The sequence below is a fragment of the Rhea pennata genome, chromosome 5 (assembly GCF_028389875.1).
Source record: "Rhea pennata isolate bPtePen1 chromosome 5, bPtePen1.pri, whole genome shotgun sequence".
Lineage (NCBI taxonomy): Eukaryota > Metazoa > Chordata > Aves > Rheiformes > Rheidae > Rhea > Rhea pennata.
In genome coordinates, this window is record NC_084667.1 from 8,104,408 (window position 1) to 8,122,887 (window position 18,480).

Here is an 18,480-nt window from a genome sequence, read left to right on the forward strand (position 1 = left end):
ATCTAGGCAGTTTCATTTTTGACCTACCAAGAGCAAAGAAGCAGAATAAACAACACTAACTAGATCTTGTCGTGTCAGTACTTCATGCTAAATACATTTGTCCTCTCCTGTGAATGTTCCTTTTTGCAAACACACCACTTAGATCTATAGCTAGATTTAAAGTTACTGGCATTTCTCTTCTCTGTAAGCAATAAACCAAAAAGTTTTAAAGTAATAATTTACTTACTTAAAATACAGTTTTTGGTTGTTTATTCTTCCATAATTCTAGCTTTCTCTTAGGGCAAATCAGGAAGTTTTGAATTCATTGACCGTTACCTTTGTCACTATTCTTATCTCCTTTGATCTTTTTGATAATTTTGTTTGCTGTAACATTTCTGCTGATTTGTTTGTAAATTATAAATCCTACTTTACTTTCATTTTTCTTAAACCACTTGCCGTAATCCTTTAGAAAAATCTACTCACAGTTTCATTCTTAAGGCCTACTGAAGATTTACAGTATGCTAAACTAGGCAAAAACTCTGTAGTAAGCAGCACAATGTATTTTATACTTCATCATAATATTTTTTTCTGGCTCCATGTCGATATAACTTTTTCTGCTTTTTACAATGGTTTACAACTTAAATAATTTAATACAACAGTTGTTACATTTTTATTGCAAGCTGATAAAACTTGTTCATAAGTTTCTGCCATGCAATATATTAAACAAAAATGACAAAGAAGGGGAACTGATGATTGCTAAAACCGCAATTCAGCCTTGAAGTTCTGACCATCCATAAAATGCTTCTGCTTCACTTGCATACAGTAGATCTTGTCAGAATTTCTCAAACGAACTACCTCATCATATTTAGTTTGCCTTACCTGCTATTTTTATGCTGAAAACCAACAATGATTTCACCTTTTGGACAACGTATTAACAAAGCGGTGCTTGAGGGGAATCGGCCCCTTTAGGGTGGGTGGCTCCCACGAGGGTGGTTCCCCTCGGGTCAGGGGAAAGGGCACAGACAGGACTTCTATCACCAGCACTGACACCGAGCTCCTGGAAGTCCTTGGGCAAGCTCTTTCAACGCTGTACACAGAGGCACAGAGGTTGATTTAATTTTGCAAGGCCCCCGATGATGTGAAGATAGATACCTGCTCAAGGCTCAGGCTTTGTGTCTGATTTTGGAGTTTTTGAGCACCTGCAGTTCTTGATGCTTCCTGAAATCAACTCCCAAATTTCAGCTTTCTAGTTTTCAACAAGGAAATTAGACTTGCCCACTTTTGCAAAATGCTTTGAGATCCCCTGATGAATAACAGTAACTAAATACACTGTTACTGCTGCTGTTTCAATGCCTCCCTCAATAAGACTCTTTCTAAAGTACATTCTACATCAAAACAAATGTTTCTGTCCAAATCTACAAAGTAGGTCACTGTACATCCATAAGGATATATAATACACTGCAATCTGCTACTTCTGAAATTCCTTTGCTATATCAAAATAATAAAACCTGATCTAAATTTATGCCAAAGTAGATTTTTACAGATTTATAAATGCTATATTTAGTCCTGTATTTAGACTAATTGTTTTTATTTTTGAAATTTAAGATAGAACTACAGCTAGCTGTGGAACAGACACTTCATGATCTATTGCAGTAAATCCTCTTTCATCTCTGCACAAAATACAACATAGTAAATATATCTGACAGAGCTAAATAGTTCAGTTTCTAAAGCCAGGCTTCAGAAACATCTCCATGAGACATTTGTAATGGCTTGGCAAAAATAAAAGACATAATTAATTCCTGTAAATCACTTAACTGCATGGTCTTAATGTTACTAACACAAAGACTGTTTACTTTCTCAGCCTATGTGATTAAGATTTCCTAGTAGAAATCAGCTTATGACTTCTAAGAGATCAACACAGCCAGCCGAGAAATAGAATTTTCTGTTCAATAAAAAGCCTGATCAGAGTGCAGACATACCAAAATTAGTTTCTGAAGTGTTGCAGTGACTCCAGCCCCTGCCTACATGGATCACTCTCTTTGTAGGGTGAAAGATCACAGATACCTGCATGCTCTTAGAGATCTGATTTTTTTCAACACTCTAATCATGCAATGCCAAGATGAATAATGGTGATTAAGATATCATTGGACAACTAGATTAAACTGTAAAAGTCTTGACTTTTTTTTCCTGCAAAATAAAACCCAACTGTAAAGTACTTGGAAAAGAGGTATGTTTATGGGTGGAAAAACTTCAAGAAAAATACCTAAAGGATAGCAACTCAGTTTATTTTGACAGCTGCCTTTCTCCTTCTCATTAAATATCTTGTCTAACCAAAGGTGAGGCATTTACCTTGCATGTTTGTAACTACAAAGATACGCAGATCAAGCCATATACATGATGTGATGGATTTTAAGAAATACATTCAGCTTCTCCACTCCAGAGACAGTTGCAAGCTTGATCACAAATGTGCTGTACATAGTATTCTTTTTTCCTTCTTATTGCCTATCAACCTGGAATCTACCAGTCAGAATACTGTTTCCAACAAGATGATACAAACTGTGGATTTGATCCTGCAATTCTTCGTTCTCATCGTCCCAAGAGTTCAATAAGGTTGGGCATATTTGTAAGAAATCATTTTGGATGGTGAGAAAAATTTTTAAGTAATAAACATGAAAGCATCCTTGTAATTTTAAAAAGTGACTCCATAATGCAAGCCCGATACAGAGAAATCAAGATCACAAAATGTCTAAAGAATTTCCAAATGGAAATGTCTAAAAATCATCCATTACTAGTGCTGCTTTTCCATATAGCAGACACCGAAATCAATATGCTGCACTGGTTCAGTAAATGTGTCTCTTAACAAGTTAATAAAACAGTGATCCCCACATAGTCTTTCCATCAAACTTTCATATAAAAAATGAGAATATTAAATGCACTAAGATAGGGAAGATCTGCTCCATTTGCTCTGCAATGATAATCTTTTACAAAAGAGGATTTTTATTATTAATTCTTTGCCTTCTGGGGATATTATAATTTCCTAGAATGTAAAAATGCCTTAAGCACAGCAATTTGCTGAGCTAGACTGAATTTCAAAATGTTTCAAATGAGCTGATAAACAACTGCATAATTAGCCATTATTAGATCAAGACTGCATATTACAGATATCCAAGTGAACCATACAACGGATAGGCAAATTGAGGATATCATTTTTAAAACTAAGAGTCAATGTTATGCTTTGACATGCATCACAACTTTTCTTTTAAAGAATTAAATACCATACTGCTTATTTTTTCTTTAGAAATGCAGATTATTCTATCAACTAAATCCTTAGGGTCTTAATCACTGAACACATCCCTCTGTGTATGAATAATGAGGAGTTTACAGGCTGAGTATAACTCATGTACCAAAAGTGATTAGATTGAATGAAGGTTTTCTTTTTCTTTCTTTCTTTTTTTTTTTTTTTTTTTTTTTTTTTTTTTTTTTAATTAGATAGCTACAAACCCATTGTATAAGCATGTTAAATTCAAGGTCCAGTGTATTTCTTAGGCCTTGAATTCTGCAACTCCTTAATGAAATTTGTTAAATTACTTTACAAAATGGAGAATGTAATCATATATACTAAAAAAGGTGTAAAATTAATTTATACCACTACCATATTTTCAGTATCTTGTACTTGTTATTTATATATAATTTTGTCAAACCATCAGAGAGTGGCTGGGAAATGTGGCAGTTAGATGGAAGAGACACTGGGATGGCCATCTGAGATACAGAATAAAGTTATTAGGTGAGTTTTTCTTTAAAGAAATGAGAAGTGGAACAGTTAACCAGGCAGATAGCTATAGTGACAGCTTAAGGTTTCAGCACTGATTCATCAATTCTGTTTTAAATTTAGGATAGAATTATTCTCATCTAATTTAACAGTTTTAAAGCTATACATCTAATATAAAGTTGCCTCTGTTTCAAAAGATGATTAATCCCATAGTAAAATGTACTATAGGATGAACAGTCCTTTAGAGATGTCTATCTCCCAACCTCAAAAGCCTAGACCGTTAGGTTAAACAAAACAGTTAACTTTCAGGCAGTTAGTGAGATTAAATTAATCTTACCCTAAGTGTCCAGACGACTGTGACTTGCCTGACTTCTGTCTATAATAGCAACACTGAACTGAAATGGACCTCTGACTAATCGAGTTATTACTGCAGACAATTTCATCAAAATTCCCTTACAAGAAATGACCAGCTAATCCATTCTACTCTGAAGTCTTCTGAAATGCCTTTCCAGTCCCCAAACAATAGTTTCAAGTGGAAATATAATCAATGTCCGTAACAGACAATAAAGCCAAAGATGGACAATTTAGGCATACTTTATTTAGAGATACATTGCAACCTGTATGTCCAGATTTCACTCTCGTTGCTCAGAGGAGTTTAATTTCAGAGAAGTGCAGGATGCAGAACCTTTTGCCATTCAGCTTAAAAGAAGCTCAAAAGGAAATAGATTAGCTGCTTAAAAGCTGTTATAGTCAGAAAAGCAACTCTATAAATTGGAAGCTGCTTACTCAGATCTGCTGCTTTTTAGTCTGCATTTCCTGTTACCTCCACAACTCCAAGAGCATTTCAAAATTTCTTATACAAGTCACGTTTAGACTTTAGGCCAAGCTTAATTTTAAGTGTTGAAAACAAAAGAAGCTTTTCTTTGGCAGGTTAATTAAAATAAAGGAAGCTATTTAAATCTGCCCAAGGATATGCATGTCAGTGGTAGGCCTAGTGGAGACAGTTTTGTGGGCAGCGCACAGATGAGGTAGTCAAATGAATGCACCATAAAACGTAATTTGTTATGCAGCAAGCACATCATATACATATTGTTAGGTAAGCTATATGCACATGCTTTTAGCCCTGAAGAACCCAATTTAGCTAAGGCTAATATATTGGTTCTGCTCTAGCAAATGTAATTATTAACTAAGGGTGTCCAAGTAGATCTTCATCTGCCTTTGTGGATGTAAGAGGTGCTACCTCAGTGATATCTTTCCCTACATTTGTAAGATTATTACCACAGAAGCCTTATAAAGCATTAAAGACCTGGGAGGTGGGAAAAGGATTTTGATGGAACAGTTAGCCACTTTTTGTATTCCAGGGTTCAACTAAAGGCTCTGATAAACAGTTTTAAATGGTTGCACGCAGTAGCTGCACAACTGCAGTAAGTCATGCTTGTAGCCCACAAGGATGTAACAGTGTTTAAGAAAAGCCATTCACACAGAAAACTACTTTCTCTCTAGGTCAGGGACAGTTCTCAATGGATTACTATGATCTTTTTGGTTTAGAGACCTCACTTCCTCCACATATAGTGTCCTCTATAGGAACTGGATTCTATGATGATGACTTTAATATTGAACTTGTTAATCTGCTTTAGGCAAACACTAATAAATACAAGAAATACTTAAATGTTTTGGATGAGATGAAAGGGAAATAATTCAGACTCCATTCTAACTCAGTGGAAAAACTGTTAATTTCAGTATGGTCATCATGTCCTCAAGACCATGTGATAAGATTTCACAAGCACTGAAGAAAACAAATACACCTGATATAAATGAGAGTCTGGCTAAGTAAGAGCTGCAGTACTTGATTCCTATTTCTGGCTTGATTTGATTCATACATTTCATCTCTGGAGTGTCACGTCCATTACATCATTTATTCTTTAAGCTCATTTTACTTTGCAGGATTACCCTGATCTTTCAAGTATCTTTAAATTGCTTAGGAGTCTGGTAGCTAGCAAAAGCTGAAACCCTCCTGACTGCAGAGAAGGGCTGCGAAGAACTGCACAGAAGAACAGTACAGAGAATGGTGACAGCTGGGAAGGCTTTTTGGCTTTCACCAACTCCTAGTATAGACATAGCCATAATTACCTTTATAAAAGAAACTATATTGGCTTGTAGGACTCAAAGAAATTAACCTCACATTGACACCTACATTAAGGTGTTGAAACTGGACCACCAAATTGACAGTCTTTGTTTCCTCTTGCAATTTTTCCTTTGGTTCAAGACTGATTAACCATCAGCTAGAAAAAGGTCTAGTGCTTTCAGTCCTGACAGTTCTGTCATCTTTGGCATCAATAAAAATATCTTCTAGATAAGGTCAACCAAGCAGAGCAAAGCAAAGCAAAGTTATGCTGCTTCCATATAACTCAAGGAATCACTGCTGCTAAAGGAAATTCAAGATAACTTTGCAGAAAGGTCCAGTACTCTTTCTTCATTTGTTATGAATGACAGAAAAAGAAACTGTAAGCTGCTCATATGCAAGCAGAATAGTTCCAGTCAATAAAAAAAATGCCTGAATGTTGATAATTAAGTACTTTCCCAATAATTTTGATTTACTATATGGTAAAAACTAAATGTTTCTATCAAGAACCATTTTGAGGTTGAGTAGCTCTTCATTATTTCTTCAAGCTCTTGTAAAATTTGTATGCTATCCTCAGCTAAAGTCATTGAGTGGCATCCTTTCATTTTGCCAGATTTAACCTATTATGTTATGAAAAAAAATCAGGGACTATAATGTATGATAAATATACAGCTTGGCATCTTATGTCTATGCTTGGAAGCATAATGGGAGTATGACTTTATTATTACTTTCCCTCTCACTATCTATTAGCACTTTTATATGAAGTTCTGACAATGAGAAGAAAGAAGTGTATACAATACAGTCACATCACTGCTCCGCTGGTCATGCTAACATTACTATGGGCTCTCAGAGCACACCCTATTACTGCAACATATTTTAGAGTTGGTATGCTGGAAAGGATATTGTAATTACAGAATAAATTCAGTAATACCTGTAATGTCTTAAGTTTTGAAAAAGAAGGCAAAAGATAACACTATTTAAAAATGACTGTTGAACGCTGGATTTGCCTTATTCTTACTTTCTCTTTTTGATGTTACAGAATTTCTAATTTCTCATGTGCACCTACCCTCTTAAATTCTGGTCACTATTTTTCTCAGAATAAACTTCCTTGTGCAGTATAGTAATTCATATTCTTTTTAGCAACCTGCTGGAGCTACTTTAATTAAGTGCTACCCAGAATTCTCTGAAGATGATAAGTAGCTGAAATAGAAGGGAAGAAGACTGTCCTAAGGAAATAATTCATTCAGCAAAGCAACTGACCTCATGAGCCATTTTTATAAAACATTATCAATATACTGCGCAAAAGACTATTTTGTGGTTGTGTAAAACCTCATTACACAGATTCTACTACACTTCCAGCAGTTCTATCCCTTGCAGACACTACAGAAAATAAAAGTACTTTCTTAGACCTGAGAACAGCTCCTTCCTGTTTGATAAGAATTATTTCATTTTGCCACCCTTTTGCTTTCTTGTTTTCTGTGTCTCAGTGAATTCTCATCTCTCACTGTCACAGAGGAAAAGAAACAAGTAAAATCAGACTACAGACAGTGACTGCAGTCTGTCACAAACTTAGCTGTCGGGGGCAATTCATGTTCTTCACCTAAACTTTTTAATTACCAATTCAAAAAGTATCAGTAAGTTCCCCCCTTACTCAGCTAAACTGACTCTTGCTAATCTATAAAGCTATCAACAATTTTTAACAGTAACATATATGTGCTAAGTCCAAAACACAATTACAAGTTTCAATGGTTCCATCACATCTAAAACTCTGTGGTCACAACATAAATAAATATATATTCATTCATCTATATCTTTAAGTAACAATGAAATTTGCTACTAATAGATAATACTACCTATACAGTAAAAACCCAAAGGAAGCAATTGAAAAATTGAATGGGATGATGATAAAAAAAAAAAGCTTAATATTGTTAAGAACAGTCAGTGCTTTCTTTTTCTTCATAGCAAAGGAATTCAAAAAAGGGGTAAAAGGCCTAGTTAAGAAATAGAGACCCACAGCAAATTATGTGCGAAGTTTAATTTACAATCCTACAGCAACACATACTGTATTATAGAAAAAAAGGAATCAGATTAGATCTGAAAGATCTACAGCTGAAAAAAATGCACTATTTTATTTAAAAGATGTTATGATCTGATAAAAATCTTGGCTCCATTGAGGTCAATGGGACTTTTGCTGCTGACTTTAGTGAGCTAGGATTTCATGAACTGTGTAAATTCATTTACATCTGTTTAAGTCTTTTGATCTTTATGTCTTTTAGCACTTTGGGATCTGCACCGCTGGGTAGAAGGAGAGGAGGCTGGAGAAGGCATTTGACCAGAACTCAATAGACAAAGATTCAATTTTTGTCACAGGCTTACTAAGAAAACCTGAATAACTCACTACCTCCTTTCTCTTGTGTCCAGGTTCCTTCTCTATAATATCCCAGGGACTGATACTAAACTCCCTTCTGAGGTACTCCGAGATCGAAAGACAAAAAGTGTTACAGCTAGGCATACATATATTTTTTTTCTCACAAAAAACACTGCTTACTAAATTCCAAAAAGACAGACAAATGTGACACCCCAGAAGGCACAAGATGAACAGGAAAAACATAACTAGGAATTTTAGTTTGGTGCTAGAACCTTTACTTAATGATAATGGTCAAGAAAGAAAAATTAGGTGATAGATTATCAAGTTCGCAATAGTGGCAGTCATCAAAATATTTCATTTGTAAACACATGACTATTAAGGAAATACCTGAGCAATAAATGTGGAATGTCCTTATACAGTTAATAAATTTATTAAGAAAAAGTCAGAAGAGTGGAATTTCTACTTCCAGATAATTCTTTGCTACAGTAGATTGTATATTACCCTGGAAATGTCACTAATGCCGCATTTTATGAATTTTCAACAAGCTCTACATGGACAGAACTCTGAGAAAGACGACAGCCTTTCTTTAATCACTAACAGTTTGAACTTACTCCAGTAGTTGTATTTTTTTTGGTCCACAGCCTCCAGAATGGCTGTAAACTATCTGGCCTTTCATTTTATCTTCAGTCTTGCAGTGAAATCTGTGTGAAAGGTGCCCTGTGGCTACAGGTTCTATCCATTTCAGCAGAAGGTCATGATGATGCTTTTAGGGACAATAAAAGGTTTTAGTAAATTTTAGATAAATTCTATTTCTTCCCTGTTCATTACTTGACTTTTATGAGCTAACAGATAAAATCTGTGATCCATAAAGAAGGCAAGGAACAACAATCAGAGTCAAACAGCTTTAAGTCAAGCCTAGTGAACTAGTCAACTCCAGTTCACAAGTATAAGATGAAGCTCTGGGGTTGATCAAGAAAGTAACCGCGAACACCAGATCAAAACACCCCTAGGAGCTTTAAGATCACGAAACAGATTAATGAAGCCGACACAATTAATTCCAAACATGCACAACAATTTAGCCTTTAGGAGGAGATAAAGATTCAAATCTGGTCAAATAGCATTTATCAAATGGGCTAATGTGGAACTGTCAGTCTGCAAACATAACACTACTAATAAGACTAACAATTATCATCGCGGAAACACCAGTATTTCTTTTGCAAAATGCTGGCTAAGAACTACAGTGTGTCTTCAAGTCCACTATTTTAGCACAGGTGAACAAGGTAGGAGGAAGGGCTGCTCCAGGAGAACTGTACCAAGAGTTCTAATGTTGAATCTGTTCATTTCACATGTAAAATGAACTTGTCCCCGATTTCCACTTGTGCAATTTCTCTTGCAATTAGATGAAAATCAGGCAGAGCTCTTTCATTCTTTTATAATTTACCGTTTTAAAGGAAAACTAAGTATCATCCAAATGATCTTTGTGAGGCAACAGGCTGCAGAATAATAGAAGAGAAGCAGTCTGTAAACTAGAAGATCAAGTATCAAAAGAGTGTAGAGCCCAAATTCCTTTTCTCCTACTTGAAACAGACTCTCCAGAACACAACTCTGGTATGGAGAGTGCTGTTTAGGTATTGCTAGAGCCACTTCTTTTTTATGAAGAAATAGAACATTTGAAATGCTAGACATTGCAAACTAAGAAGAAGCAGGGTGAGCTTGCAAAGCTGCAATTAGATGCGTACAACTTTTTGCTTGAAAAGTGAATGAACTCATTATGCAAGTTTAACTTCTTCAAGATAAACTTTGTAATACTGAAAACTTAAAATGGTATCTAAGATTACTGAGCTTCAATCTCAGTTTAAGAGATAATTTCAAATATTTCTTACAGCTTCGGAAAGAAAGCATCAACAGACTGCTTAGCCAAATAATGAATACAACAGTTAGCACAGACTGACAATACAAAGATTGAAGACCAAGCCTCTCTCCCCTGATAGGATTCCTTGGTTTTAAGGTCACGTTATGTTGTCAGAATGCTATGAGAGATGAATGAATGATAACAGTCTCAACAAACATCAGCAAGTCAAGGAATAAATAATATCAAAAAGAATAGGGACAATGGCAAAGGAGTGGGCATGCCACGGAGAAATCCCAGTGAGGGGCGCTTTGATTTGCATCTTTCATTTCTAAATTCAGATTGCTCATTCCACTCCAATGAATTTTGTGACTGAGAGAAAACAACTGTCACCTGAGTGTTTTCTGAAAAATTTAAATGTTCAAATATCACTGGATGTGAACTACATGCTCATCTATGTCCTGGTATAATCACGATAGAGGCCCTGGGTAACCCGGCTCTGAAGTAAGCAGATGAATGAAATGGATGGCGGCCAGAATCATCCTTCTTCATTCCTTTCTAGAAATAGTTGGGAGCCATAATGACAGGAAAGGTGGCCCAAAATCAGAGGTGGCTGAGATGGTCTGATCTCATTTAGTTATCAGCAGGTACCTTACAACCCTTTCCACCTATCTCCTTTCCTCAATATCCTCTCATAGTTTGACTCATTCACTCTTGACTAAGGCTGTCCAAGTCTTCTCAGGCAAACAATTCTGTTTGCTTTGCTAAGAAATAAAGACTCTCCTCTTTCCAAATACTGTGAGAATAAAGGAGTGGGGGAAGGGAAAGACCTCAGTACTTTAAAATATTTATTCTAGAATGACAATAGGATCAATTGACTGACAAGAGGCAAATTTTCTTGGTTGTCTTAGGTTTTTAAAAGGAAAGAAATGAGATAGTCTAAATCCAGCTTCTCCTGAGCATCTACAGTTACTGGCATACTTTATTTCTGCATGCTGTTGGGTAACTGAATGTCAGGATTAACTTAATTTGGTTAAGCAGTATGGAAAAGATTGGAGTATGCTTACTTATGTTATGCAGATAAAATTTGTATCATTTAAGAAAATAAAAAAAATAAAGAATACACATAAAATATAAAATATGAGCCACTTTCGGCAGGGTAATTTTAGAAGTAGCTTCAGTTCAGAAAAGTATGCATAGGTTTAAGTATTCCATGGATGGATTAGATACGTGCAAACATATTGAACTGAGGCCACAAACCCTGGAGCAGTTTTCTTAAACGCATTAATTTGTATCTTTTAAAAATGTGGACTATTTCATATTGGTCAGTTTGCATGATACATGCACACATGCACAAAGTATTAAGAATTCTGTACCTGTTACTGTCATGCTTTGCCCTTTCTTTCATAGCTTCTTCCCAGTTGATAAGATGCCAGTACATCAACTGAGCCTCACAGCCAAAGAAAGACAGCGAGCATTTCAAATGTTATTAGGATGTTTTGTCTTAATTTAAAAACAGGCTGTCATTAAAAATTAAGAAATAAGTGTGAGGTGACACTGTCCTTCCTGTACTACCTCAACAAATAAAAATCCAGCCATGGACTTCATCATGCAAGGTGTGTCCCCATCATCATCACTGACCTGCATACTGCTTCAGGAGAAACTTCCAGTTTGATTAGAAATCACGACACTAAGGCAAAGCTGAACTTCGTGTCTCCTTGTCCATCCAAGATGCACCTCTCTGACTACACACCTATTTCAAGTTTAAAAGAGACGGAGTCCAGCGTCTCCATGCAGTAATTTTAACGGCAATGAAAAGCATTCAGCAATTCTCACGAGACATGTAAGTATTTCACAGTATCAGGATCCTAAAAGGGATATTTTCCCTTCAAATACTTCTTTTCCCTCCTGTTAATACAAAACTTGTTCTTTTTTAAAAAATAACAACACAAAAAGGCTGTGTTGCACTTAAGCTGGAGTGAGGACTGTGTGTGATTTATCAAGTTTCTTTTGTTTCTGTGCCACTATTTTCATTTTGAAGGGGGATAGAGAAAAATATTAATGACTGTTAATTTAATATATAACACCAGCAGAATCCAAGCTGCGAATTTCTGTACACATCTTTTTGCTCACTACTTGTTGCTTCTCATCTACTGATCATGTATTTTCAGCATAAAGGAACACATTTTAAAAACAAAGGCTTTGGCTTTATGTTGCTGTTTACTATATTCTGGTTTATGTCAGTCATATGTCCGTCTTCTAGACCAAGAAACTTCAGACTGCTGTCTCTTAATTTTTACATCTCTTTTTCATTGCAGTTGGCCCACTCCAAGTTTTATTCTTGCATTATGTTTTCCAAGACCCAGACTGATACATGACTTACGTAGTCCAGACCAACGGACGAGTGGAAGTAAAGAAGAAGAGAAATAGGAGACTAAGTGAAGAGTAGAAAAGACTAAGCAAGTGGACATAAACATGCTTTAACATAAAGACTTGTGCTTTCATCTCCCTATTGAAAATGAAGGTTCAAATTATGTCTTTGAAATGTGTCAGCTGTGCTGAAATTCTTTCCCAGTGATGTTAATAACATAATTTCCATGAATTTCAATAGGATTTCATTATACTTAAAAGTCAAAACAACATTTCTGATGTACAGCTTGACTTGATTTTCAGAAATCAGATGCTCAGTATTTTCTGAAACCTGGACTTGTTATGTGTCTGTAGCTGGCATGTCATATTCCACAATACAGACCATCCATTGGATGAACTAGAGACTACAATCATTCTGGTTTAAACAGGCCAAGGCCTTTAATATTCCACAGCTCCTTTTGCCTGGTGTATACAGCTCTCCCATTAACACTTGGACCGCTTTCATTTGTACGCCAGAAAAAATAAACAAATTTCCCTATGTTTGGACAGGGAAAAATAGATTTAAGTCTTATCTTCCAGAAAATGTATTGTTTGCTTCTTTCTCCTAACAGACATAGTGGGAGGCACAGATTGGATATTTTTGAAAGATGTCTTATAAAGGTGAAGATAACTAATTGAAGATTCCTCACTAGCTCAGAGCTAAAAATACACTATCTCAGATCTAAGATGACATCAATGCACCTCAGAACTGATGTAGTCTTTTTAGAATAATTATTGACTTTGAATAGGGATGTTTTATGTGCTGAAAACTTCTGGAATGTTTTTCAGCCTATATGTAGTATTTTCATAAAAGATGAAATGTGCAGAACAGAAAAAAAATAGTGAGTTTCAAGCAATGTTTATAGAATAACTCATGCCTCGCAGCCTGTCAAATTGTTCCTTCAAATTAATACCCGCCAAAGCCATTTTTAAAAGCAGCACCTTATGGTACTCTCACTGCGGGACAAGAACTATAGCATCACCCTCTGTAACAGGGAAGTACTACACAGCTTGTTTCCCATCAGAATTAAATCTTAATATGCACAGAAAATACCTAAAAAGGTTGAAAAACTCCCAAATACAGTATTCAGGTAAGTTAGGCCAAAAATGACACGCAGTACTTTTAATGAAAGCATTATTAACACCTAAGGTTTTTGTTTCTTAAAGGCATCAGACTGAAAGTTTAAGTGTTTTCCATACTCTCAAACATAAAACCAACCACAGGAAAAAAAAAAATCAGATTTAGAAGAAAAGTACATTAAAAAAAGCCTAATCTGAAGATAGAGATTGTGACAATTTCTTTTGTTGCTATAATTTGAATGACCAAACACCTGATTAAGTCACAGCAGGTAAGATACGCTATGTGATTTCACACAAAGGAACTCAGGACACACTCTATGTAGTTAATGCAAAGAAAAAATGTAGTAATCAGCTAAATTAGAATATGTTTATCTTCATGTATGTAATTGTGGAAAATGCCTTAGGGTGGCTACAACTAGTCTTGCATTTCATAAAAGTCTGGAAATGACAAGACAAGATCCCCTGACAATTCTAAAATGATGAAGTTATACCCTGTAGAAGAGCAATCTCAAAACAGATGTATCTCATACCTCTTTCTAAAACAAGGCGTGCATTTCAATGAACCATTCTGCTTCACCGCTGTACTTATCTATTCTTTCTATTATACTGTATCTAAGCAGCATTTAATTCTGAAAGCACCTTCAGCTAACAACTTCAACAAAAATGAAGCTCTGTAATTCCATCATCTTGTGTTAAGTTACCAAATTAGTTAATCCTTTTGTGCCACATATCTTCCCGTTTGTATGTGGAAATAAATATAATTGCCTCAAATGGATCTGCATCTAAACCATTGGTCTGATATCCTTGAGAGGAAAAACAGTGAGATACTATTGTTCTTCATATGTCTAAATCCACCCAATGGCTTGGGTACTGAATCAATATATACTGAAGAGAATAATATACCAGTACAATCAAATTTTCTATTGTAAATGAGGTGCTAATTTTGTATGTTTAGTAAGAAACAGATTCTATGAAAAGCTGGAACACTTTTGCCTTATCAAAATGAATTCGTGGAAGGATAATTGAGGACAACTCCCAACAACAAAGTTAGAAACAACTAACTTCAACATACCTTTTTTTCCCCCTCATTAAAAAAATATAATTAGGTAAAGAGTATTAATTTTGATTTTCAAAGTTCATAAAGTCTTTATCTCCTGACCAGTAAAGTACATTTGGAAGTACTTTGGAGGTTTAAATGTTGTAAATTTTACAGCTTGCAAATTATAAATTTTAAATTATTTTCCAAATCCTGTTAAAACTTGGTTAAACTGCTCTTTAGCCTAATGTATTCACAGACTTGTGCAACCTCCCATTTATGTGAAAATATTTTCCATTAGGTCTTCTATCAAGTCTACTATATGCAGCCTTCTGATCTCTTCTTCATGATTCAATGGTCTGTAGGTAACTTTAAATTTTGAAGAAGGAAAACAGGAAAATACTCTAAAATGGGATACAGTATTTTTTTGTTCTTTGAACTGTTTACCTTTTCAATAAAAATATACAAACCATTAAGCTTAAATGCCAAGAAAGAAAATTTCATGTAAAATGTATATTTAGCTTCTGAGATAAAATGTTCATAAAAGTATTTCATTTTATTGGGAAAATACTTATTTTTTTTATAGCCAAAGAAAACCAGATTGTGAAGGGTTCAGTGAGACAGAATACTGCAGCCCCATTGCCTGGGTTTAGGGCTGCAATTGCTAGTAGATTTCTGCTCCACAGCCACCAAAACCTCCATTTATAGTTGGACTAAAAATCACCTCTGGTCATCCGAACTTCTTGAGGAGTTTGTCTGGATCAGTACAGGAAAGAACAGACTGTGTTATTCATCCGTTTCTTATACTATCTCTCTCTTCTCACGCTTTTTTAGGAAACAACACAAGACTTCCTGTTAGCTGCGAATGGGAGAGGACCTGTCCTATATTTATGGCTCCTCCCCTTATTACCTTCACAAAAATACTTCTCTTTCAGATTTTTTAACTCCACATAGATACGAAAATCTTTCTTCTCAAATACTCTGTGTATCTTCCCCTCCGAAAGTACAAAGAACTATTTCAACTGAATGGCTTCTTCTGTGCATGAGTTGTTTGAAATGTTTAAATATACAAGTAAGGTTTTTTTTCCAAATTTTAAAACAGAAGTTCTGAAATAATCCACATTGAATTTATGACTACAAGTGAAGATATTCTGCAGTATATAACAGAAATAACTGAAAGAAAACGCTCCAAATTTATTAAAATAATTTTCTGAAATAAAAAAGATAAATTCAAAGGGAAAACTGTAGACACAAAAACATAAATTCAAAGGGAAAACTACAGTACAAAGCAAAAGAAGGATCGCATTAAAATGCTCATTTTTGTATCATGCTGTGTAATAATACTGCTATTTTATGAAATATCCTAGGAATTTAGCCAGAAATCCACAGAGAAAAGCATACAACAATCTAATTATGCTTCCTAAAAGTATTTGCCAATACCTTATGAGTCTTAGGAACCTAAACATCTATATAAATGGCACACGCCTGCAAGAACAAGAAATCTGCTCCTCATTGAGTCATTAGTTGTAAATAATATTTTCAGACAAATCAAAATTCTCCAGGCATACAGCAAACTTTACACAAGACACTTCCAACCCCTGCCCTGAGAGAGAGAGCAAGCAAAATACTGCACATGCAGTATCTGTCTAGTTTATTCAAACCTGTACGGTCTTATCTTTTCTGTTTTCCTGCGTAATTTGTACTGAAATTGCACTATTGCTACAAAATGATAGAAGATATATATATAGAGAGAGATAGATAGGTAGGTAGATAGATTTGGTGAGAGATAAAAAGAAAAAAAATCAAAATACTCTTAAATGAAGAAAAAGCCTCTAAAACCTTCAGCTAAAGACAAATATGTTCTCGCAAGGATAATTTATCTCAGAAAGAAGTATCTCAGCACTCAAAACATTTCTACCCCCCCAACCTTCTGGTTTGTAAAAAGGGAACTAACCTGACATTAAGGACCACTGTGGCTGTTTTCTTCAAGCCAGCTGATCATGGAGTATCTCAGGATTATGTTTATTATCCAAGAGCTACTTTCTGATAAAATTAATAAGCTGCTTTGTATTTTTGAGAGCAACAATTTTAATTTCTGGTAGAAATGGACTCAGGGAACACACTACATCTCCACACACAATTCTTCCTTAAGCTTATGTACAGAAACATAGGCAGCCTCACCTTTGTGTCACATTCTTCACATCAAATGGTACAAACATCTGTTAATCTTTTTAAATGAGAAAAGCAAATTTTTTTTGCCAGTTCAAGATACGACATTACTGATGATACAAATTATTCATCTTCATAAGAGGAACAACTTTCCTCATCCTCAGGTGTCTCAAACATCATCAAATGAATTAGACCCTGGAGACACATTGGCTTTACACTGTCAGAAGAAAAACTGCAGAGATATCACAGCCCAGCGATAATTCTAATACTCAACTTATGAGTTCTATTGAGACAAAGAGACAGGCAAAGAAAAAAGGACAAATGCGCACGCTACAGAGAAATGAGTTTTTTAAAAAAGAACAAAGAGCACAGATACTTCTAAAGAAACAGTTCTCTTTCAAAGACACGCTCCAGTAGGAAATCTTGATTATTGGCTTCAGTAATTATTATTGTAATAAGGAGTGGTAGTCATCTTTTGTAAGAATATGCAGCATTCATGACAAAAGGAAAAAAGCTGCTTTTTCACAGAGAATCGGCAATTTAAAGGCATTCTTTTGGGGAATTTATTAGTAGTTTTATAATAATATCATAGAATCATAGAATAATTTTGGTTGGTAGGGACCTCTGGAAATCACCTAGTCCAAAGTCTTGCTCAAAGCAGGGCTAAATTAGAAATTAGATCAATTTGTTCAGAGCTTTGCACAATCAAGTTTTGAAAATCTCTAGGGATGGAGACTCCACAGCCTCTCTCAGCAACTGTTCCAGCACTTGACCCGGTAAAAAACTGGTTCCTTTTGTCTACTTCAAATTCCTCTTGCTGCACCTCGTGAGTGTTGCCTCTTGTCCTTCCTTGTCTGGGAAAAGGCTGGCTCCTTCTTCTCTACAAAAGCTATTAAGGTAGTGAAGTCTGCAGTTCAGTTCTCCTTTAGCTTTCCCTTTCCCAGGTGGAACAAACACAGGTCCTCCAGTTTTTTCTCATGTGCCATATACTCCACTTTCCCAACCATTTATTTTAGTGGCTTTTCTACAGATTTCCTCTCACTGAACATCTCCAATTATCCCGTTTGTTATTCTAGACTTACTGTGCAAGCAAAAAAGAGGTGATTCTTCTAAGGTACTGTAAGTGCACCTTCACTGTCAATGAATTAGATCCATTAATTGGATCAAAGCAGATGCTAGTAATGCACTAGAAAAGCAGAGAGAAGTCCAAAGGAAGGAAAAAAAATAGTATTTTTTCATCTCTCTTTTTTTTATATATATACTGGAACAACTTATTCAGTGACATCTAATAATACGCTATTTTAAATCTAAATTTACCAAAAATTTAAGGAGAAATTGAATGTTAGGAGCCCACTATATATACTACATAAAGCCAATTTGCATGAACTGTGACAGTGACAAAATACTATCTTTTGATGGTTAGTTATAGCTATTTTCTTGATGTAAAAGTTATGGAGCAAGTGGCAGAAGAACAAAAAAACCCTTTCCTCTTCTCTTTTTGCCTTGGCATTGGGTTGAACTTTTCTCAGTCTGGTATCTGTGCTCTTAAAAAACAAATTTGCCATCCTGAAGGACAGAAGGCCTCTGCTCTAAAGTCAGATCTAATATATTTTAAACAACTGCTTCCCAGGCATAAACCATACTCCTATTCAAATTCAGTCAAGAGGAAATATTACTATTAAAACAATTTCTTGTTTAT

The 18,480-nt window shown here is 35.3% G+C and overlaps 1 protein-coding gene across 5 annotated transcripts in view; it reads right to left on the reverse strand.

Moving 5' to 3' along the window:
* The window catches only part of DPH6 (diphthamine biosynthesis 6), a 211,798-nt gene that overhangs the window by 13,475 nt on the left and 179,843 nt on the right, over nt 1-18,480 (reverse strand). The window lies entirely within an intron of this gene.